The sequence below is a fragment of the Peromyscus maniculatus genome, chromosome 5, assembly GCF_049852395.1.
Source record: "Peromyscus maniculatus bairdii isolate BWxNUB_F1_BW_parent chromosome 5, HU_Pman_BW_mat_3.1, whole genome shotgun sequence".
NCBI lineage: Eukaryota > Metazoa > Chordata > Mammalia > Rodentia > Cricetidae > Peromyscus > Peromyscus maniculatus.
Window position 1 is genome coordinate 119,893,450 of NC_134856.1, and position 25,923 is coordinate 119,919,372.

At 39.5% G+C, this 25,923-nt stretch overlaps 1 long non-coding RNA gene across 1 annotated transcript; it reads right to left on the reverse strand.

Annotated features, from left to right (window-relative positions):
* Positions 1-3,930: 3,930 nt before the first annotated feature.
* LOC143273472 (uncharacterized) lies at positions 3,931-25,662 on the reverse strand. Its single transcript, XR_013051587.1, has 2 exons — positions 25,264-25,662; positions 3,931-4,100 (listed from the first exon to the last, which is right to left on the reverse strand). It is a non-coding gene; the product is annotated as an uncharacterized LOC143273472 (long non-coding RNA).
* Between the last annotated feature and the right edge of the window lie 261 nt (positions 25,663-25,923).

Sequence of the window (25,923 nt, forward strand, 5' to 3'; positions counted from 1 at the left end):
ACGCAGCCACAACAGAACAAGCCACACGATTTAAAAAAGTTAAAAGATTAGAACTAAAAGTTTAAGATATAAGGAGCATGCACAAAGCATATAAAGATGTACCATACCTCATTAATGATTAAAGAATGGAGTATTAATATTATATGAAGATTATGGTGAAAAGAAAGACTGATAATGGGTTGGAAATGAGCTCAGTTGGTAGAACACTTGCGTATGTATGAGGCACTGAGTTTGATTTTCAGCACTGCTAAGCTGAATGAAAGAATGAATGAATTAATGAATGAATGAATGAATGATAGATAGATAAGGAAACAAACAAACAAGGTTGGTGAGAAAGTTGTGAAGCTTGATCTGGCATATTCCTCTTGGAGTCAGAGAATCTACTTAGGCAGTTTCTTGAAAATTTAAGCATTCACTTGTATAATTTCCAGACATTCCATCAAAAGAAACACAAGTATATGTTGATACAAAGACTCATTCACAGCAACTTTAGGAACTAAACACTGAAAACAAGCCAAATATCGGCAAGCAGGAGGATAAACAACGTATGGGGTACCTTTATAATGGACGAGCATTGAACAGCAAAGGAGCGGTCATTCACTCCTAACTAACATGGATAATAAGCAGATCCAGAGGTCACCTGAAAGATGCTGTGTGATGTTGTTGCTAGGGAATTGGCATAGTGGAAGAAATCAATACTAGGCAGTGTTAGAAAGAGAGAGAGGGGAGAGAGAGAGAGAGAGGGGAGAGAGAGAGAGAGAGAGAGAGAGAGAGAGAGAGAGAGAGAGAGAGAGAGAGAGAGAGAGAGAGAGAGGTGTGGTGTGGTGTGTGGTGGAAGGGGCAGGGATTAAACAGTAACATGGGAAAATTTTGAGGCTGGATAGTAGATATTCCCACTGTCTTGACTGTGGTGGTGATATTAAGGATGCACATGTGTCAAAGTTATGAAATCATACATTTTGATAGATCATATTTATTACATATTAAAGCAATTACAGCTAAGCATTAAAAACATGTAATGCATTAAACCCTGAATTATAAATGTAGGCTTGTCTGCCCTGAGCTCACAGTGTCTTTGGCTTCATCTGTTGCACTTTGCTAAGAACACTAGGCAGGAGAGGGAGCTAACTGTAGTTGCCCTAATTGTCAGTATAAGAGCAGGGATACACCAACCCAAAACAAGACAAAGCAAAACAAAGCCAAGCTGGGTTCCCTGGGGAAGCTGCTTTTTAAATGTATTGAGGTTATTAGCATGCATCCTTAACCATTTCTAATTCCAGATAACAATTATTTTTAATGAAACTAAAATATCAATGAAACAATACCTCTGGAGGGGCTAAATTTCTACACTACTTATCTTCTCAAAATAGACATCCATAGCTTTGAGCCTTAACATAAAAATATCCTTTGGAAGAGACTTTTCAGGGTCAAAACTGTGCAATTTGATTTTGATATTTGTTTTTGTCTGAGAGAAAGAACATTGGCAGCCTAGGCCCCGGGAGTCTAACTTCTCTCTCTGGTGTGCTAGGTGACTGAGGACAAATCTATCCGGTGTCTCCAAGAAACACCAAACCTTTTTACACACTTTCTGCTTCCTTCTGTACAAAGAGACCAAAGCATGAAGGGAAACTTCCACCCTGGGCTCAGGCAAGTTGCCTCTGGATTAAAGTGTGCCCATTTCTGCAAGAGACTATTATTGTACCTGGCCCAAAACAAAGCAAGAGGGGAGCACTTTCTCATGTTAAAACTACTTGATGACATTTGTGTTCCTTGGGCTTTCTGAAACCCAGAAAACTTATGTTAGCAATCGTTCATTTGACATCCATTAAATGTAAAATATAGACCTGTATGGAGAACTCCCTACCAGTGCCTAAAACATATGAACTAGAACCTAGAGATTTTGCCAAGGGCCACCTCTTGTCATTGATTCTAACAGGAAGATTCTGCAGAGACATTGCTCGTGGCCAAGAGGACCAGTGGTCTATGTCCATGGTTGGGTGTAGCAGGAAGAAATCTTAGGCTGGGCTTCTCAGCCGAGAATCCTATTAACACACAGGTTCTGTTTTTGTAGGAAGTTTCTGCTGAACTGATAGATACTATTGCTGCTAGCCAGTGGATCCTGTTCTGGGTAGCAAAGTCTTGGTTGGTCTTTCGTTGGACCCATGTATCAGGGATGTGACAATTTGTTTTTCTAGCTTAGAAAAGCAGCTACAATTCATAAGCCTAAAAATCACAAGTACCAGCCAAGGCGAGAGTTTGCTATGTGGCTCTACCCGTGGCCCAAACACGATAATTTCTTTCTTGAGGAAAATAGCTGTGATGTCAAAGATCTTTTCTGTCCTTCTGTCAGGGTCCAAAATGGCTATTAAAATGACAGAGGGTTAGTTTTCACTGATTAAGTAAGAAACATCCAGGTGGTAGGAAGGGACATACTTTATACCATCACTGTTTACTTATCATCTCATGTTCATGTCTAGCTGAGCAGTGAGACATGTATTCATCTAAAAACTGGATTTCTGTTTTAGGACAGGGGAGGCTGGATTCTTGGGGGACACTTGCAGCCTCTGTCACAGTCCCCCTGGACTGCTTTTGATGAAAAGGGCTATAGTTCTCAATGTGTTAAACATTCAGTCCATCAGTCAGTCTTGTCACCCTGGACTTGACCTTAGCCCTCCCCCTTTTAGAATGAGGGGCTTGGGTCAGGGCACGAAAATGTCAGGGAGCTTGTAGGGAAGGAGTGGGATGATCAGATGATGAGGAAGATGTGAGGAGGCACATGGGAAGGTCAGATCTCCCTCTCCTCCCTCGACACATCAGGCAGAGGTGGCGCCTGTGTGTGCTACTTCCTCCTGATGCCTTCCATCCATGCTGCTTGCAATATGCAATATAGCTTAATGTGGGGATTTTTCTGCGTTTTTGACTACCCCACTTCTCTCAGCAAGGTCAACGTCTTCAAAACAAGAGGCAGCGAAAGGAGAAAGAAACAACTGAATTTTGACGATCACCTCTTTCCTTTTCTTTTGGAGGCTATTTTGGTGCTTGTGTCCCTGTTTCCAGTCCCAGCTGGTACTTCTTCCTTACAAAGGTTAAGCACAGCTCCTGGGAAACACAGGGAAGTGTGTGAATAGTTTCATCACGTGGTACCATCTCTCCCAACCAATGAAAACACAAGATGGGCAAGCATGGAGGAGTCTCAGTATATCTGGGTTTTGAGTGTTAAGGGAGGGGATATATAAGAACAGTGTGTGATTAAAAGGAGTAAATATATCATTGCAGTATGATGGCTTATTGCACATTTTGCATTGAGCATGTGATGTCCTGAAGATGCACGGGATTACAGAAAAGCTGTATTCCAAGTGGAATGCACCGGAGCCTAATCCTGCCCACGCTGCTGTCTTTAGATATGGTGGCTCTGATGGTTCATACAGGAGTGATTCCATGTAAAGGCTGTGCTGTTCATCCTCTAGCATAAATTTTCTAATATGCCTTTAGATTTTAGGGTTTCCTTGGCTTTTAAAGTGATAAAACGTCTAAAGAAAAATCTATGAATTTCCAATCTGCAAACTATAAACATAAGCATTAACTTAATGTAGGGTAAATTTGCACATATATTTTTATCTATTAAAAGAATCACTATGTCATTCAGAAAATAGAAATCACAAGATGATCTGAACAAGTAAATTGAAAACAAAACCCGTGATGTGCCTTGTAGTCCAGGCCTGTCATCTCAGCTCCTTGAGATGCTGAGGCAGGAGGATCACAAGATCTGTTCAGACCCGGTTAGATCATGACCAACCTTGACTCAAAATAAAGATATGTATGCACAGAATATGGCTGGGATCACAGTTCCTGGCATGCAGAAGGCCTCAGCATTGCAAAAATGAACAACAAACAACAACAACAAAACAAAAGAGGAAGCAAACGAAAGAATTATAGTTAGCCATGTATTGAACAAAACAATGTATAATGTTAAAGCTGGGTGTGCTGGCACACTCCTGTCATCTCTGACCTCAGGAGGATGAGGCAGGACGGGTGAGAACAGGAGACTTGGATCACATTAAGCATTCCATACCACCATGGGCTATAGACAGCCAGATTGTCTGAAAACAAACAAACGAACAAACAAACAAACAAACAAACAATCAAACATCAAACACACCCCACTAACATACAGGAATTATAAACTAGTAAGTCATGGCTCAGTGATAAGCGGTTAATAGAACAGTTAAGAGTGCGAGAGCAGGGAGTCCAGGGCTTCCTCTGTGGCTCGGGCAGGTGCCCAAGGAAGATGGACCCAGCAGAGTCCCTTCTTCATGATCAAGAGAATGGGAGGCTGCTGCTCGCTGGCTGGGGAAGATTATTGAGGTGCAGCTGACTGACAAGCAAGAAACCTCTTGCTGGGGTGCCAGAGGAAAGTACTGGAAAACGGACAAGCACACAGGCACCTCTGGGGAGACACTGGGCTGCCTACCAGCCTGTCTGGGATGATGGCTCTGGCACCAGCTTAGCATGCTGTGATGCTGCCTGGAGGGCTGCTGCTGAAACTTGGCGGGTAATTTAGTACCTAGCGCATTCCCTCCTGGCTGACATTACAGAAGAGAGGCGGGAAAACACAGTGTGCGAACAATGGAGGAGGCCTCCGGGCTTCTCCTCCAATGTCTGTCTATCTCCCTCTACTGGCAGTGCTTGGAATTGCACCAGTAGGCTCAGGCGAGCCCCTTAGAGGGTCCAAACTTCAGGATCATAGGGCAGGGTGCCGGGGAAAGGTGGTGTAAGCTGGACTTGGGAAACAGAAAACTGCCAGCTAACACAGCCACTCAGGTTTCAAAACCAAAGCAACTGAAGACAAGTGCAAACCGTTCAAATGGAAAAATCCAGCATTTGTGCATCTCTCATCCACAGGACAACCATAACCAGCCAAGTTTGAAAAATCAACATCATCAAAATGATTTCATAAGAACACCCTATAATTTAAAGGTAAAGGTCTACCATATGGAATTGAAACACTTTACTCAAATCAAAACCTTTTAACTTGAGCTACTACTCAGTCTGATTTCATGACCCTAGAGAAGGAAATCCAGACCAATTCCAGGACTCGGTCAAGTCTGCAGAGTTAGTAGAAGAAGGAAAGTGTCGGACCAGTGAACACTTCCTAAGTGAACGCTGTCAGGTGCCAAGTGTGGCCTCAGGCACAAGGACACAGGTGACTCTTGTGCCCACAGCGGGGCTCGCCTTTCTTATTTTGTATTTTTATTACTTTTTGAGGTGTTAGGATTTGAACCCAGGACCTCACACGTGCTGAGCAACATTTTCAGCTGAAGCTTATGTTAGCAGGGAGGAGCCAAACAATAAACGGAGAAGCAAACTACTGCGTAGCAACGAACGCAGAGGAGGCAGTGGTGTTTGCAGGGATGCTACTCAAAGAGGCGGTCAGTCCACTCTTACAATCCAAACTTCACACGGATTCTAGTTCAAGCCTGCGTTTGTGTCCCTTTGATAACCACAGCTCGGCAAACACGGCGGTCTCTGTCCGCTCATCGTGATGTTACAGCAGTGGCCCATTGGCGATGGAGCTTGTCACAGGGTACGGCTCTGGGAAAGTCAGCAGATGGTGCTCGCAGGGAATTGGTTGCAACGGATGCAAGTCAAGTCTTTTCCAAAGTCAGAATGACCACATATTTTGGCAAGTTGCAACTGGTTACAGGGTCTCTGGTTGTTAAGGGAGGGTCCCTAGCCTCAGGGCAGTGTTGAAAATCATCCAACAGTGATTGGCCCACACAACAGGACGTGCAAGCCTCTCGACATACCTTAGTTCTATGTGTTCCCGCTGTAAACGGTGAACAGACGTTGCTAAAACCCCATTAATAATAGCTGTTGAAATTTAGCTCTTTAGAAAGGGGGCTGAGTTGATGGTGAACACGCCAGTAGGTAATTTCCAGGCAAACACAGCTGATTGGAAATCCATACACGTGACATTCCTGTCATGCCTGGGAAGTGTGGACACAGACATACAATGATGTTCTTGGATGATTAGTGAAAAAGTTTTTCCTGATCATTTTGAAAATGTCGTTCAGTTTTTCATGGATGGCAGCTGGAGCTTCTGAAGTACACACTGAAAATGGAGCACATTTTCTTTCCTTTGTGCTGGGGTCCATTCCATCTTTTTATAGCTCTTGGCCACTGGTTCTCAGCTTGTGGGTCATGATTCCCATAGGGGTCACATATCATATATCCTGTATATCAGATATCTACATTACGATTCATAACAGTAGCAAAATTACAGTTATATAGGAGCAACAAAATAATTTCATGGTTGGGGGTCACCACAACGTGAGGAACTGTATTAAAGAGTCAAAGTATTAGGAAAGTTGAGAACCATTGCCCTTAACAAACAGTTATCACTGTGAACTGTGGTACATCAGAATGTTATTTTACTGTTGCATGAGTCCTAATCGGTCTTAATAAAAAACCCGGAGCCAGATATCAGGGTGAAAGCTGGAAGAGCAGAGCAGAGCAAGCCACAGCCACCACCTCTTACCTCACCAACTCCTCAGTCTGAAAGAGAAAGAGAGCTCCTGTCTCCTCCTGCCTTATATTCCTTTCTCCTCTCAGCCATATCACTTCCTGTCTCAATCTTCCTAGTGCTGGGATTAAAGGCATGAGATCCTAGGTGCTGGAATTAGAGGTGTGTGCCACCATTGCCTAGCTCTGTTTCTCTTTTAGACTGGATTAATCTCGTGTAGCCAGGATGGGCTTGAACTCACAGAACTCCAGACAGTCTCTGCCTCTGCCTCCCGAGTACAAGGATTAAAGGTGTGTACTGACTCTGTGGCTGGCTCTGTCCTCTGATCTTCAGGCAAGCTTTATTTTTTAGATTACAAACAATGTATCACCACATTTTACAAAACTACAATTCCTTTGAAAAAGTTTGGGCTAAAATTCTGCATTAATAACAAATATTTTCTCATCAAATAATACTTGAATTATGAAGATCATGCTGAATTCCTCTTTATAGCATAGAGACAAAGGAATGCATGTGTTAAATTTAGTCAAAATTGCAATATGAATGCAAATATTTAAATGTGTTTATTACCTGACTTATATATTTCAGGTGAATATTTTGTCCTTTATTAAAACACATTATGTGGAAGAAGATTAAACATTGAGAGAAAATCATGTGTTACATGCTAGGAATAATTAAACTTTAATTTTTATGTATCTTTTAACACATCTGAACATCAAGACTTGCTTAATTGCATTGCAATGCTCATTATACAATGATCCAAAAATAAAAAAAAATCAGTTTTGTGGGTTTTTTTTCCTGTAATTAAAATATACTTATGGGCCAACAAGATGGATTGGTGTGTAGAGGCGCTTGCTGCTCAGCTTGACAACCTGAGTTCGATCCCCAGCAGTCACATGGTGGAGGGAGAGAACCTATTGCTATAAGTTGTGTTCTGGCCTTGCTAGGAGCACCATGGCACATGTGCACTGACTGCCACCACACACACACACACACACACACACACACACACACACACACGCACGCGCGCACGCAGGCACGCACGCGCATGCATGCATGCATAAATAATAAATGAATAAATATCAAAATATTTTAAATATATATTTAAATTGCTAAAAAACAAGAATAAGCTGCCAGAGAGTCTCCCACTATAATTGTCTGCCATATTCATGAAGACATCTTCAGTCAGTTTTCTGAACAAATCAGGAGCCAGGTAGATGTGCCTGGAGTCCTCCCCACCCATCTGATCACCATCCTCACAGAGCCCTTTGCCTCTGCTGTGCGATGGTAGGCAAGCACTTGGCCCTGGATTTATGTTGGCCACATAAAGGAAAAAGAAATATTTTGCAAAGTGCCATGTATGAAAAGGGACAAAAGTTTGAAGCAAGTTCCTTATCTCTTTTTAGTCCTCAGTTACCTTATGTTGAATAGCCAGATCATTTTATTATTGCAAATGCCAGGGCTGTAATCTTTTATTGCTTGCAGTAGGGGCCTACAGCATTAAGTTAGTGTAAAATTACATATAGTTTAATATATCTGTACAACACCTTAAACAAGCTTCTGTAGGCAGGAAGGTTATCCGTCTTATAAATCTATTATTCCATTGTACATCTTGATAGGCTAGCATTGCTCCTAGCCATGTTTAAGCATTAAATAGTGCATTATTATTTCACATAAATCAACCAGAGATGTGTGAATTCATAAATTTTGCATTTGCACAGACAGTATTTTAAACGTTTTACTGCTTCGTGGGAACTTGGAGCACAGGGCTGTACACAAATCAGGACCTGAGAAATCTCAATAAAATTTAATATCACAATTACCTCTTTTCAAAGCCAATGCCTGCATGCTTTACAAGTCTTTTAATGGAGTCCAAAAGTAAAAGTAAGATTTGAAGAGTGCCTTTTTTTTGGGTGAGAGTTTAGTATAATAAGCTAATAAGCACCCTGGGCTTTATTTTTTTTTATGACAAAATCATATAAAGAGGGCAAGCAAGGCCATATCCAAATGTGAGATGATGGAAAGATATATCAAGATCAGAAATATTGGCAATTTTCCATAGTTTATTAAAAGCGGTGCACAGAGCAGGATAAGATCCATAACTTATGCTACAATCAGTATTTAGCGTTATAACTGAACCTACAAGTAAAAAAATGCACAATTCAGGCTCTAACTTACACATGAACAGTCTTTTTCTAGGACCTTCTAAGTAATTTTATTTCATGTGGAAAGAGATATTTATATTTTTCTTATTTCTAAGAATTTTCAAGGAGTGATGAAGTTTAGTGTTTTTTTTTTTTTAAGGTTTTCTTAATTTCCCCCAGAAAATGTCTGTTTGATGGTTTTTGCTTAGAATAGAATGTCTGTATAATTTAATGAACACGTGTTGGATACTTGAGATTTCTGCCTCATATACGTGCGGTGAAAATTACATTCTTATTGAAATAATTTCTAGTGCATAAAATGAACTGCACAACTGTTGTAGGAAGTTGAAACCAGCATATTTATCACCTAAAGAGTGGTGATACGGAAAGATAATTTACTATGAACACAGAGCTTGCTTCTAATCATAGCCAAATCCTGAAAGCTTAAAGGATAGAAGAGAAACGAAAATAATATTCTCATGGATTTTTTTCTTTTGGACTACTCTCAACTAATTCTTTCTGTTGCTTGTGGCAGATAATGCCTGGGATAATGAATTAAGAAAAGTCAGGTAAAATAACATCACACCGCAGCATTTTCCTTCTGTAAGGAGAGATGTTTATGAAGAGAACTTCCTTATTAGGACATAGGCTTCTATCATCCTTCATAAATATCTGTACTATTTTGTACCCTGCCTTTTCCTCCTCCATTGACTAAAATGTTCAATCCTAAATTAACAGTAGGCAGAATTTTTTTGTTGTTGTTTAGATATTAATCTCGCCAGCGTGATGAGTAGAAGAGACTCAGTGAGCCTTTAGAACCACAGCTACTGGGAGTAATGACATTACTGTACCCAGGGAGGCTTCTCAGTGTTAAAGCAGCTCCGGTTACCATCCATAAAACCACTAATGGAGGCTTCCTTCTCTTGCTCTGATGAATGTTGAAAATGGACCAGCTGAAATAAAATATCACTTCCCTGATTATGATGTTTGACTATTTAGCATTCATTGGTTTGGGGTTCATTTAGTTTCTGATGGGGTGGTTATTCCTTCGTTTTTGTAGTGCATGCATTGTGTGTGTGTGTGTGTGTGTGTGTGTGTGTGTGTGTGTGTGTGTGTGTGTGTGAAAATTTCATCTTGTTGTCTAGATCTCAACTTGAAAGGATATAAGGAAAAAAATGATTCATTACAGAAATTACATTTCTGAGCTAAGCCAGAAGGCACTATCCTTACTTTAGCTTGTATAAGCAAGACTTAGTGTTATGTATGTATTTTATGTGTATAAAATGTTTGCTTAGCGATATATGTATTTATGCCACACAAGTGGCCCATCGTACCATTATGTAAATCCTTCTATTTTTCAAAGACTATATGAAAAAAATTGATGGCCGAGGAAGGAGTATGTATAAACAAACATGCTTAAAATTCTCAGTGCATGTCAGCACTATCTAAAGAAGATGATGTAATTTTTTTTAACAACACAAACTTTATTCTTAGAAAGGAAACTAAAAGAAGAAGATAGACAGGATGTTGAATTTGGGATCAGAATATATTTTCTTCCTCTTTTAAGAAAATCTGGCTGCATATCCAAATGTTTCTATTTGAAATGAGATATATTTTGTTTTAAAACCACACTCATGGATTTAATTTCTGTTGGGTGAACCACAGTTATTCGTTTGTTTTCTTTGTGATGGATTTTGCTGTACATAGCCCAGGCTGGCCTCTGCCTCAGTATCCCCAGGGCTGACATTACTAGTGCTCATTGCCATCATGTCTGGCCTCAATGACAGATTATTAATGAATGTTAGCCCAACATATTGAAAACTGTCTTTGTTATTTCCATTCTATTTTCTTTTCTTTTTTTTTGTGTGTGTTAATTCATTTACTTTGGACAAATGTTCGGGTTGAAGGATATGTCAAGAGGTAGGCCAAAAATTATCCAAAAAAAATTGGCTGATCTCAATTTGCATACATTTTACTTCTGTTGTCTTTGGCATCCTCATTAAAGATGCATTATAAGCTATTATAGTGAAAAGTGCCATGTCTGATACCATTTATCACCTCATATATATATGTACATATGCTAGATTTTTATTAAAAATTCAACACAGAATGATAATATGTGAGTTTATCCTTTGTTAAAAGCAAAATGCGTTATTTTATAAGCAAACTTGATGGCGACAGAAATACGTGCAATATTGTTTCCTGTTTTTTTTTTTCCTGTGGTGAATCGTTACAGACTGCTTGTATCTGCTGAGAGGGAAATAGAGTGAAGTAGGGAGACACAAGTATTGACATTCTAGACCCTTGTCTTTCACACCATAGAATGATGGTTGGCACATGTCCACCAGGCCAACAGGAAGGCCCAGGGTCTTAGTTACTTTTCTCATAGCTGTGATGAAGACCCAATCAAATCAGTGTAAGGAAAAGTCGGTTTTGGATTACAGTTTCAGGGCACAGGCCATCCTGGTGGGGAGGGTGCGGCAATGAGAGTAACTCCAGTTATGGCAGCAGCGGCAGGAGGAAGCTGGGAACATCGAGTGCGCAGTCAGGAAACAGCAAGATAAATATTTGGGTTCAGCCTATTTTCTCCTTTTTAATCAGTTCTGGGTCCCAGCCCAGGTTCTTCAGAAACCAGTCTGAAGCAAGCATCCCAGTGCTGGATTGACTAGAAGAGTGTGAACTTGGTACAGGGAGATGCTATCTGTAAGGCTGGGCTAAAATATCAACTTCCAGTTTTACTAATTTTTGATGTTTTCCTTCTTTCTTAATAAATCAAGCCATTTGTAAATTTGTATAAACTATCGGTAAGAAACTCATTTTTTTCTTCATTTCATCTTCATTTATTTTGCTTTCTATTTCTACTTGTTTTTTAGCAACAATTTTGTAGGTAGAAGATGGCATGTCGACATTTCCCCAGGTCCTCTGGCATCCATGTTTACTGATGAAGCCATTACTCCCCATCCATCTTTTTCTTACAGGCATCCATCCAGTGTTTCATATTTCTCTCAGTTTGTGAGACTTAACATTTCACTATATTTTGAGACCCCTCCTAAAGAAAGTAAATTAGCTTGCTCAAATTTCTGTTTCATTTTTCCATATAAAATTTTATTTCTTCCTTTGGTCCTAGAAAATTTCCCCATATTTCTTTGACTACTGCCTCTCTTCTATTTCTTATTTTGTTCCTCTGGAAGTTTTTACTAAATCTATATTGGCTACTATTTTTCTATTTTCTAAATCTATTTACATTTAAAATATTATATATATATATATTATATCTTTCTGACCTATCTTCTATTTTATGAGCTACCTAATATTACATGATCGGTTATTGAACCAACATACTGAGTTTTATGAAAAAATATCTAATTAGTGGGATAAAATCTACAGACAAGAAAGCACATATATTATAAATGTAGAGTTAAAATGTTTCAAGAAATGTGTTCAACCGCATGATTCTTCCCAGATGAAGACAGAATATTTTCACCATTGTGTTACTTAAGTTCTATGTATTTATTTATTGCAAACTCCCCCTTCTATTTTTTCTGGACAAAATCTTATTTATATCACAACACGATCTTATTTATATCACAATGAAGTTGTTTTAGTTGTAAACATTTTACACAAGTTGAGATCTTGTATTTTGTTCTTCTCATTTATCCATTTTTAATTCAATGTAAGGATTTGAGGTCCATTCATATCATTATTTTTATTACACGTGCACTCTGTTTTAATGCTGTATGACACTGAATTAATATTAATGAATGGAAGCACTGGAGAATGAAGGAAAAGCTTCATGCTTGCCAGGCAAGTGCCCTGCTATTGAGCTGTATCCTCAGCCTTTTAAGAATGATTTATTCTATTATTTTTAATTATGTGGATGTGCGTGGGTGTAAGTGTGGGTGTGTGGCCATGACTTCCATTGCCCACAGGAACTAGAAGAAGGTGTCAGATCCCCTGGAGCTGGAGTTACAGGTGGACATAAGCCACGTGACCTGGTTGCTGGGGACTGAACACAGTTTCTTTGGAACGACAATACATGTTTCTTAATGGCTGGGCTGTTTCTCCAGCTCTACCTCTCCAAGCCCATTTTTGTATCTTTTATTTGGAAACATTAGTTCACTCGGTTACCTGGTTGAGACTGGAGATTGTGGTCCTCCTGTCTCAGCTTTCTGAGAAACCGGGATGAAGCCTGAGCCATTAAGCACAGCTTTCATTTTATGAATACATAATTTGACTAGTAGAGGCCTGATTTTATTTTCCTCCAGAAAACCCCCAACCAATAGTGTACAGTAAACCAGGAGTGTAATTAAATTACTCATACCTAATTATACTTTTAGAATTATTGTATTAAAAATCACTATAGTGTCCAAACATATGATGGACAAATTCTGGAGAACATGGACAGAGGCACTTGCATGAAGCAAAAACATCACTTTTAGAAGAAAAAGTTAAAGAATAAGTATACAATTTTTTAACATAGAGTTGGGATTTGGTATTTCACTGCATTGTCTACAGGGAGAAGCCTTGAATGGGACAGAAATGGTACCAGTGTGAAGCATTGCCCTTGCAGGAGGTCAGATAAATACAGGAATAACAGCGCTCCTGGGAGGTGTGGTAGCAGAAGGAAGAGGAGAGGACTAAGGGTTCTGTGGAAAAGGAAGCGGGGGTGGGGGATACCAAGAATACCTTACCCCCCCTGTAAATTTCCATTAAAATATTTCTATTTTTTAAGCCGGGCAGAGTTGGCAACACGCCTTTAATCCCAGCACTTGGGAGGCAGAGCCAGGCGGATCTCTGTGAGTTCGAGGCCAGCCTGGTCTACAGAGTGAGATCCACGACAGGCACCAAAACTACGCAGAGAAACCCTGTCTCGAAACAAAGCAAAACAAAATTTATATTTTTTAAAACTAACAGGAGAGGGCACCCTCAAACTAGTAACCCTTTGCGAGAATCAAGCAGGAAGGGGGCAAGGGGAAGGTGTAATAAGAAAAGAGAGCATGTGGATTAATCTTGCAGCTGCAGAAGATTCTCCAGAAATAATCACAAGAAAGGATTCTTCAAGCTAAAATAAATATCCTTGACAAAGCATTTGGATTTCTAAAATATACACCTGATCCAAACATTTGAACATTTAGAAGTTAAATGCCTCTGTGTGTCTGTGTGTGTGTATGTGTGTGTGTGTGTGTGTGTGTGTGTGTGTGTGCTTGTGTGTGTGTGTGTGAGAGAGAGAGACAGAGACAGAGACAGAGACAGACAGAGAGAGACAGACAGACACATAGACACACAGAGAAAGACAGAGACAAAGAGATTTAGAATATTTATTTTAGGAATTAGAAGAAGATAGTGAAGAGACTAAAAGGTGCATAAAAAGGAGAATAGATTCAAACGTTTGTGGTTAAAAAGACCATTTCCATCATTACACCAGGGGAAACCCAGTTAAGCTACAAGAGCCTGTGCGGTAAGGAATTATTCTGGGGCAGCAGCCAGAACAGATGTAGTGAGAACAGAGACTGTATAAATGCACACAACACTCGACTCTTCTGCAGAGAAAGGGCATGATCAAAAACTCCTCTCGGTCCAGAATTATATACCAATTTCTGTATCTATAGAAATTCTATGGGGAATAGGAGATGCGCTTGCCTTAGGCTAATCACAGACACCACTACAGTTCAGTTTCCTTATCAAAAGGAACTTACATCCTTCCTTAATCTGGCATCCAGACAATTCTCTTTCCAATGAAGGCACTGAGTGCCAAACAGCAGATCTACTACGAGCAGCTTGTCAGAGAGTGGAAGAAGAAGAACTATGTGACATTTGTGTGGAAGTATGAGTGCTGTGGGATGGTCTGTATGTCAAATTGCTCTGATTGGTTAATAAATAAAACACTGATTGGTCAGTGGCCAGGCAGGAAGTATAGGTGGGACTAACAGAGAGGAGAATTGAGAAAACAGGAAGGCAGAGGGAGTCACTGCCAGCTGCCGCCATGACAAGCAGCATGTGAAGATGCCGGTAAGCCACAAGCCATGTGGCAAGATACAGATTTATGGAAATGGATTAATTTAAGATATAAGAACAGTTAGCAAGAAGCCTGCCATGGCCATACAGTTTGTAAGCAATGTAAGTCTCTGTGTTTACTTGGTTGGGTCTGAGCAGCTGTGGGACTGGTGGGTGACAGAGATTTGTCCTGACTGTAGGCAAGGCAGGAAAACTCTAGCTACAGATGAGTAAACAATGAAGGGGAACAAATACTAAGGAAACCTCTTACATTCCAAAATCTGCCCTAAACCAAGGCAATGGCCGGCTACCACCAGCAGAATCTAGTATTCATGGTGTAAAGAACAGAACCATAGTATTGTCAAAACCCTCAAATACAGCTAAGCTCTTGGCTGGGTTTATCCAATTTCCCATAGAAGTAGAATGATGATCATTCATAATATGTAACTGTTCAAGGAGAAGTTTAAAGGTAAACAGAAGACCAGGGAAGAAAAATAAATATCAGAGTCAACAGACAAAGTAATGAACAGAATTAGACTCAGAGATGAGACAGATGTTGGCAAGAACATTCTCTTCCCTTATGTTCTCATGCCCCATCCCCATCCTCTATTGTCTCCCCTCACCCCCCATTTACTCAGGATATCTCATCTATTTCCCCTTCCCAGGGCAATACATGTGTCCCTCTTAGGGTCCTCTGTAGATGTAACCAACCATCTTATTAAATAAGAAACAGAACCAATGCGAAGAAGAAAGCCAAGAGGTCAGAGCTAAGAGCTAAAACCTTAACCTTCCTCCTGCGGAGGTCCTACCTCTCCATAAGAGAGCTACTTTCTGTGTTCAAGTCTTTCAGTTCTGCCTTCTCATTGGTTGTAAACCCAATCACATGACTGCCTCGTCACTGCCTGTCTGTACAGACCTCCAGGTCTTCTATGGTTGGTATTGAGATTAAAGGCATGTGTATCCAATGCTGGCTGTATCCTTAAACACACAGAGATCTACCTAGCTCTGCCTACCAAGTGCTGGGATTAAAGGCGTGTACCACCACCGCCCGGCTTTCCTATGGCTTGCTAATAGCTCTGACCCCCGGGCAACTTTATTTATTAACAAACAAATAACATTTTAGTACAAATAACATACTACCATATTTCCCCTTTTCTATTTTAATAAAAAGAAAAAAGGAAAAAGGTTATAACTAACATAAGAAAAACTATATACAAAAGTACAATAACTATATACAATATATATAAGTAATAAATACCTAAACAATGTCTAGTCCATTTGTATTTGACAAATTCAGAGAAAATAATTCCATTATCTATCCTATTTTGGTAAGTCCAAAATGTATCTGATTCACTTTCTATCCTAATTAATCTTCAACTATAACTAACTAATCTTCAACTCCCTCAGAGACCCAAGAAGGAAATAATATTACCTAACAAAAATAAAAACAGGAAGTACATGCAAGCAACTTCCAAAAAATTGTGAGTTGACAGAAATAGCCAGCTGCCTGGAGTCACCTGAGGTTTCTCCGAAGGGTTGGGGCATCATATTCAGCCTATAAGCTTAGCGTATCTGACAGACTCATTTGTGAAGTAGGATGTACACAAGGTCAACAGTTCAAACTCACATTGGTGAGAGCAGTCCATGTACCAGAAACACCTGAATTCCACTAGTGTCCTGTCATGATTCAGGATTTTAAATTCTGGAAATTGTTGATGTTTTTTGAATTCAGCTGTCCATTCTTCTTGGCTATGTGTGTGTGTGGCTTCATCTCAGCATCCTGTTCTTCTCCATATCCTTCTATTAAATGCCAGTCTACTATTGAGAGGTGTGAGCTTAGTTACTCTTCAAGAATAACTGTTTCAGCTGTGGTTCCATTGCACATCAGAAGCCACTGGCCCACTGCCTCTTCAGCTGCCTTCAAAGAAAAGGGCACTGTACCTTTTCCAGATTGCAAAGGCCACTTCAGGGATGGTGCCATATTGTCTGGCCTCAGAAGATGCCTTTTGATAAAGCTATAACCACACTTGTTTTGGCAAGAATCAGTAGTCCTTTGTTTCGTGTCCTGTCTGTCCTGTTTATCAGCAGTTGATTCGAGGATACTTTGTTGTCCAGTGGCTAACTTTTGCCACAATGAAAGTTAACTCCAATTGCAGTTTTTTCAATGCCCATATTTTCTCTGAAGTAGATTGGTACTGCCAGGAGCTGACATGTCTCATAGTCGTAACAAAAAAGAAAAATTTTCTAAGTCATTAAAACATTTTAAATGCTATATTCTGTAGATCTCTGAAGGGTTTGAAGATGACCTGTCTATCTAAAATATGTCTGCTCAATCTTGAAAACATACCTAATATGACTACATGTTCTATTATAATGTCTAATTACTAGCTTTCCTTTCTTTATATCCTAATAGTTGGTAATAATAACATTCAAGAATCAGAAATTATATTACATTGTTAAATGAACGATAAATGCAGTTAGAAATATACATATAGCATTTTCTAACAATATCAATTTCAATATATATATTTTGTATACAATATAAAAAATCCAATCCAATGTAAAGTATTTAAAACTAGTAATTGTCTTTTTCTTTTCTTTTCTTTCTTTTTTTTAAAAAACAAGAACCTTAAATCTAATAATCTAATCTCCTTTGCTTAGCCCTTTTCCTAACCCTTGACAACAACTTGTAACCAACCCCCCTAATCAATGAAAATGGTCCCAGACCCAAAACCCATTAAAAGACCAAAAAAAAAAAAAAAACACCAAAAAACAAAAAAACAAAAAACCACCCGCCCCACACCACCTCTTTGGGAATGTGGGCGTCGTATTCTTAAAATTGCCTCCTGCTGGGTATGGGCGAAGGTATCTTTACCCTGATAAAAAAAATTTTAGGTTAATTGTCAAATTCTAGGAAAGGTAACTATATCCTTCGTTATCCAGTCTGTGTTTAATGCCAAAGTTCAGGCAGGGTTTATCTCAAGTCTTTATTCAAGTAGTCTTTGAGAGTCCTCCTTGTTAGCTAGCTTCTCTGGAGCTGTAGGTTGTAGTCTGATTATCCTTTGCTTTATATCTAGTATCCACTTATGAGTGAGTACATACCTTTTTGTCCTTCTGAGTCTGGGTCACCTCACTCAGGATGATATTTTCTAGTTCCATCCATTTGCCTGTAAATTTCATGTCATTGTTTTTTACTGCTGAGTAGTATTCCATTGTGTATATGTAACACATTTTCTTTATCCATTCTTTGGTTGAGGGGCATTTAGGTTGTTTCCTAATAATGTTATGAATAATGCTACTATGAACATAGGTGAGCAGGTATCCTTGTGGTGTGATTTAGCATTCCTTAGATATATGCCCAAGAGTGGTATCACTGGTTTCTGAGAAACTGCCATACTGATTTCTAAAGTGGCTGCACAAGTTTGCACTCCTACCAACAGTGGAGGAGTGTTCCCTTTGCTCCACATCCTCTCCAACATAAGCTATTATCAGTGTTTTTGATTTTAGCCATTCTGACAGGTGTAAGATGGTATCTCAGAGCTATTTTGATTTGCATTTCCTTGATGAACAAGGATATTAAGCAATTTCTTAGACGTCTTTTGGCCATTTGAGATTCTTCTGTTGAAAATTCTCTGTTTAGCTTTGTAGCCTATTTTTAAATTGGATTGTTTGGTATTTTGATGTCTAGTTTCTTGAGTTCCTTAAATATTCTGAAGATCAGCCCTCTGTCATATGTGGGCTTGGTGAAGATCTTTTCCCATTCTGTAAGCTGTCATTTTGTCTTATTGACCATGTCCTTTGCCTTATAGAAGCTTCTAATTTTCAGGAGGTCCCATTTATTAATTGTCGATCTTAGTGTCTGTACTGCTGGTGTTATATTTAGGAAGTGGTCTCTTGTGCCAATGCATTCAAGGTTCCTTTCTACTTTCTCTTCTATCAGGTTCAGTGTAACTGGATTTATGTTGAGGTCTTTGATCCACTTGGACTTGAGTTTTGTGCATGGAAATAGATATGGATCTATTTGCAATCATCTACATGTTGATATTCAATTATGCCAGTACCATTTGTTGAAGATGCTTTTTTTCCCCATTGTACAGTTTTGGCTTCTTTGTCAAAAAATCAGGTGTTTATAGGTATGCGGATTAATGTTAGGGTCTTCAATTTGATTCCATAAGTCCATATGTCAGTTTTTATGCCAATACTAAGCTGTTTTTATTATTATAGTTCCATAGAGTTTGAGGTCAGGAATAGTGATAACTCCGGAAGTTAGACTACTAGCAAGAGTAGAGAGGGTGCCTGAGCTAGTTTGCCCTGGTAGTCAGATTGGTGAATACCCTAACTGTCATCATAGAGCCTTCATCCAGTAACTGATGAAAGCAGATGCAGAGATCTACAGCCAAGCACCAGCCCAAGCTCCAGGAATCCAGTCAAAGAGAGGATAGAGAGATTCTGTGAGCAAGAGGCATCAAGATCATGATGGGGAAACCTACAGAGACAACCGAATCAAGCTAGTGGGAACTCCTGAACTTTAGACCAACAGCTGTGGAGCCTGCATGGGACCTGACCAGGCCCTTTGCATAGTGAGACAGTTGTTTAATAAGAAAAAACAAAACAAAGAAAGGAAGGAAGGGAGGGAGGGAGGGAGGGAGGGAGGGAGGGAGGGAGGGAGGAAGGAAGGAAGGAAGGAAGGAAGGAAGGAAGGAAGGAAGGAAGGAAGGAAGGAAGGAAGGAAGGGAGGGAGGGAACTGATCAAGCCAGGAAAGTAAGCCATAAGCAGCTTTTCTCTGGGGTTTCTGTATCAAGCTCCTGCCCTAAGTCCCTGCCTTGGCTTCTCTTGATGGTAAACTGTAGACTATAAGCTGAAATAAACCATTTTCTCTCAAACTTGCTCTTGGTCAGCTTTTGTTTTTTAAAATCACAGCAACAGAAAGCAAAGTAGAGCAATTACACACACACACACACACACACACACACACACACACACACACACACACCACACAGGCATTTAAACCTGTATATTGTATATACATTGTTTTGTGTTTTGTTGTTTCTTCAAGACTAGCCTTAGAGGTATGGATTGCAACTAAACAAATGCAAAGACTTTTTTTTTTTTTTTAACTAAAAATGTGCCAGTCACCAGCATTTGCCAGATGGAGACAGGAAGATCATATGTTGGAGGCCAGGCTTGGCTGCATACTGATACCCCATCTAAGAGTAAAAAGAAAGAGGAAAGATACCCACAAATTACAAATCTACCACTATAATACACCATGACTCACCTACTAGAGAACTACTACTATAACACACCATGACACACCTACTAGAGAACTACCACTATAATAAACACCTACTGGAAAACCTAGAATTCATTAAAAGATTCTCAGCAATGCTCAGTACCAGCATGGACAGGGACAAACCATAAATCTCACATGTGTTGATAATGCAAAATTATTATGCAGATGCTTTATAAAGATGGCTGTATGAATAAAATAAAATATGTCTGTCATATAAATCCTACTCCTAGTCTGCACATTCATAAATAGGAGAAGAAATCATATCAACACACACACACACACAGACACACACACACACACACACACACACACACACACACACACACACACATACACACAGATCTGTTCTTGGTCTAGACACAATCTAGTCTTCTGTTCTCTTTGCTTTCCTTCACCATTGTGCCAATAAAATAGTAAAAGCAGTTGCATGGATTATAATTGACCCACTCTCCCCTTTAACAATCAAATAATATTAATAGAAAAAATTTTCTAACCAAGTGTGGTCCCTAATTTTTCTTCTGCTGTTTACATGTGTTTATATCTATATGTGTGTTTGTAAAATTTGCTTAAACATGGAATTTTGTCTTGATAAAAATATATGAAAAACTAAATTATACTAATTAAAATATAATGCTACCTACATTATCTTTTCCATTAGTTAAAAGTATTATGGGAAATAAACCACTTACATCCCTTCTGAAATATCGAGTTTCTGCATTTTAAATTTATTATTTTAAATTTATTATAAGCAAATCGTGATGAAATCCTGATGTGGCTACTCTTTGGAACAAGAGACCCCGTGTTTGTGACTGTTCCTTTTACTCATTCTTGTATAGATTGCTCAGAAACTATGTTTTTTTTTTTTTCTGAGCACTCACACAGCCAGCACATTGTGACATTATTTGGGGTGCGGAGAATTTCCAACCACAACAATGAAGAAATTCTCCAGTTGAACCTTTTCCAAACTATTCTCACACTATGCAGTATCTACATTCTATTCCATAGATTAAGGGCATTGTCTTCCAAGACTGCCAAATCCCAAGTCTGTGGCCCACGCTCCTATAAACTGGAATTCCCATTGTCCCCTCTTGAGAATAGTTTATGCTCTTACAGCCTCAGGCCTGTTAATTTGCTAGCTTAGCTAACAGAACCAGGATAACTGTTCTCCGTCTAGTTTATTATGAAGGGTGTAGGAAGAATTCAGACAAAAGGTCAGATAAGAAGGACATGGGGACACAGAACCACAGAGTTCCTATGCCCTAATTAGTAGCTCCATCCTCTAGGAAGCTCCTGTGTGTTCAGTGATCTGGAAACACCTGGCACACAGTCCATTTGGGTCCTTAATGGAAGCTTCAACACACATGCGTAATACCAAGTCACTGGCTATTGGTGACTGTGTCTCCTCCCCGGTGGTTTTAAAATGGGACTGAAAGTTCAGTCTCTTTAGTTCTGCCTTGGTCTTTCTGGTGACTGGTCCCTCTTCTGTGGTTATTGAAGAACCACCAACCAATAGTCATCTCATTAGCATAGGAAAGATATCCTCCTTATTGAGGGCTGGGATGATCAAGGCTTTCCCTTAGGCCAGGAATATTCTTGGCAGAGCTGAAAATGGCCTGGGGCCAGGGCCTTGGGGGAGCTGAGGCTTCAGATCCTGAAAACTCAATTCTTGCCCCTAAAGGGCTGTGGTTATCAGTCCCAAGGTTGCTGTAGGCTTAGTCTGTAGTGTTGGTGAGATATGTGTTCCCTTTGTGCAACATTGTTTCGTTAGCTTCCTGCTGACTTCAGCCCACCGTATGCTGGTTTCTGCTGACTTTCATTCATTTCTTCCCTAAAAATGGAATATCAGATGCTGTACTGCTGCACTTTTTTATACGCTTGCTTGGCATGAGATGTGGTTCTACCTCCCAACCACAGCTTTCTGTCTTCTTTATCTTTTCAACTCTTGGCCAAGCCGTTTAGGACCCTGTCACTGAAGAACGCCCTGCTTGGTCCAGGGCATCTCATCACTATGGAAATACTAAGGAACTTGAGGGATTGTGTGCCTGGAAGCTGCTTGAGGACCAAGTAGATGAAGCCTGTCATAATGAGGCACACACTGCACCATCAATTATTGCAACCAGGTGAGCTTACATACAGATATGGTAAAGTGGCCTCAGACATCTTGTTTAGCTCAGAAAAAAGAATAAACACAGTGGATTTCTTGACAGGATCTTTGATTATTTTCTCCTTCTGTTCCTATCCTTTTAAAATATTCAAAAGATTTTTCCCTCTACGATTTAGAAATTTGACAAAATGGGAGAAATTTGCATAAAAATTAGAATTCCTTTAGTATTATAAACTTCATTAAAGTTATACACTCATATTTGCATAATTTCACTTCAAATATCAGCCATGCACAGCCAAGCTAGGTGGCTGAGGGTGAAGCTGGTCAGAATTAGAGCTCAGAATGGGTCTTGGTAGGTTGCTAAGGTGTGAAAACTGTGTCAGCAGAAACCAGGGCATGCACAGCTGTGTCGAGCAGTGGTTCTCAGCCTGTGGGTTGCGACCCCTTGGGTCCAACGACCCTTCTGCAGGAGTCACCTATGAACACTGGAGAGATCAGACATTTACATTACGATTCATTACAGTAGCAAAATTACAGTGATGAAGTGGCAACGAAAATAATTTTGTAGCTGGGGGTCACTACCACATGAGGAACTGTATTAAAGGGTCGCAGCACTAGGAAGGTTGAGAACCTCTGCTCTCGAGTGTTTTAGCCAGATTTTTATGTTGCAAAATATGCAAGAAAGCCACTTAAAAGGAGGGCTTGTTTCTTTTAGCTCACCCCTCCAGTGTGTTCTGCTGAGGAAGGCATGGCAGGGTACTGTGGTTTACACTGGGCAGACAGGAAGTACAGCAGGCGGTGACAGGAAGGGGACCATCAAGATACAGCCCCAAGAACATGTTCCTAGCGATCTGTTGACTCGAACCAGACCTTACCTTCCACAGCTCCACTCCTTCTCGATACTCTGTCCAACTTTGGGTCACCAGTGGAGTAAACCTAGGTCAGAAGATGTACTTGTTTGGGGATCACCAGCATGGACACACCCAGAGGTGTACTTTACTGATTTCATAGGCATTTCTTAATTCAACCAATCTGACAATCAAAATTAATTCTAAGAGTAAACACTGAAATATAGAGGAAGTTACTGGATTCTCCTTCCTTTATTCTTTATTAATAGTCCCTCACAGAACTCTAATTTCATCAGCCAATTAACTAACAGAGTATGGATGGGAAACAAATGTAAATTGAGTTCCTAGGCTCCACAGAAAAGAATGGCAGACCATGTGCTTAAAAGCCCCTAAGTGCTATTATCTCATGTAAGTCTTACTAAAATTCTGGTATGTGAAAATATTGGGATTTTATATACAAAAGAAATGACACTGGAAACCAAATTATAGGTGTAATCACTTCCTACCTGAAAATAGATTCTAAAATAAAAAAATTCTAAAAATAAAAAGGACAAATAAACCTTTGAAGAGGGAGCTAGTTATCAATCATTTGAAAAATTTAAACAAGAATCATCTTTTGATGATTCCCATATGGTAATTTCCATACTATTCCAGCAGTCAACAGTGAATATTTCCTTTGGAGATATAAATCCAGCATCAACTTTTCCATGGTCTTTCTATTTTTAGATAAGCAAATAAGAGAAAATGTCCTGCATTGACAATTCCAAATAGGTCCGGTGGTAGTTCATAACTTTTGAAATGCTATCTAGCAATTAGAGATGGGCACACTATCTAGTAAGCATTCATACCTGTTTAATTCACAAACCAGGCAGTAAAGTATTCTAGTGTGATTTCTCCCTACAACTATGACATATCGAGCTAAACTAAAGTGGACTTCCAGAAAGGCATATTGCTTGTTTTTCTGGTGAAAACTTCTATAATGAAGAACTTCTGTATCCAGAAAAGTCTGTCATTGTCATGTATGCTTAGTTACCAGCTTCCTATGGTATTACTGATCCTACTTCCTATCACTGCACCAGAACCCTGAATTTAAACCAGCTTGTTAACTGACAGCAAACTGAGAAATAAAACAAAGCAAAAATGCAGTCTTCTCACTAACCCCCTGAGAAGTAAATAGAAAACAATTTTTCAAAGGAAAAAAAGAAAATCATATTCTAGGTGATTAGGAATTGGAATATTTCCTGGGTCTTTTCAGTGAGAGAATTACAAAAGTTTTCTAAATTTTAAGCACAAGTGGATTGAGACTCACATTTTCTCTGCGTACTAAGAGTGAAAAGACTCTTCATACCATGTAAAAGGTCACAGCCTATGCTTCCTTCAACTGGGGACTTCCTTTCTCCTAATAATGCATAGGGACTTGATGGCATTTCCATAAGCATTTTTCCAGTGGAAATATTTTGGTGTTTAATTAATTGAAGATATTGAGACAGTAGAGTTTGAAATGAAATGGAGACCAATATGTCTTCACTGAATGCTGCCTGAAAGTAGATAATGAACTAAAAACAAGTTGGGAAGGGGACATGCCACATGCCACGTGGGTGGGATCTGAGAGGAGTTTGGGAGAAATATGATTAAAATATATTGTATATACATGAAATTATCAAGGAACAAACAAAATGTTGTATTAAAATAACTTTATATAAAAAACTACTAGAGAAGGGAAGATTTAAATGTAGAGCATGTCCCACCCTCTTGAGTAAATTTGCTGACCTCGTGAGTGGACAAGACATGTGAGCACAATGATGACATTGGAGAGGACATAAGCTTGAGGTACAAAGACTGAGATGTCAAAGACAGCTGCTAGAGGGCATAAAACCTTGGAACACTCAACGTTTTCCCAAAGGGCTGTAGAGAGCTCTTCTCACAGACTCCTACTCCAACTCTGACACCGCCAACCTCAGTTTTCTCTGAACAATTACAAGACCATTTAGCTGGATGTTTGGTCAGGGCTGTGTTTTTAATCCACTCTTTAAAACTGGACCTTTAGGCCTGGCTTATAGCTGGTGGCAAAGGAATTACATACCATGTGAGGGTCTTGGGTCCATTCCAAATGGTCCCTAGTGATCAAGTTCTCACTTATGTTACCATCCTGTAAGAGCAAAACATCTGCACTCTCATCCATTCAGGCAGCTCTTCTATAAGGACCAACAATTCTGTCTTGAATACCCTTCCCCTTCCTCTTCTGCTAGTCTACATCTCTAATATCAAGTCTCCAAGGAGATATCCTGGGATTCCCAGGATAGGTCTGATATCATTCTTATGCTCACTCTCACCCTTTAGCCTCAGTCCCCCTTACCTCCTCTTGTAGAACACACCATTGTTGTGATGGGTACTCAACCATGCAAGTGTTTACTGTGTCATGTGTCTTCTTTACAAGGACTCGACTTTCTCAGGAACAGGGACTGCCTACCTATTTGACTACATGACTTGACATCATAGGTTCTTGTTAAGTGAGTAAAAGAACACACATCTTGGAAATGATATAAATGATGTCCTCATGTATAACAGACAGTAACTTTTCTTGGGTCCTAGGCTATTTATGTTAATTTCATCCTACTGAAAATCCTAATATCTATGTTTTCCTTTTATTCTTGGGGCCCAGCATGTACTTACAAAACTGTTTTTGTAAGCTACAATTTTACATTTCCTACATGAATCTGAGCTCATTCTGAATAGCCAGTTTCCATGGTGGAAGGCATGAACCCTTTATGACATAACTACGAGGCACTTAAAGGCATTTAAAAACAATTCCATATTCTATACTGAAACACTACTGAGAATTCTCATCCATCAGAATATGCATATGTAATATCAAATTTTAATTATTATATTCATTGCTGCATTGATGTAATATGAAATATGTTCCAAAAATATGTTTTAAAAAAGGCATGTGTCTCACAACACAATGGTTTTAAGGTATTTTATTGGTGATTTATGTTGTGGTATTAAATAGTTG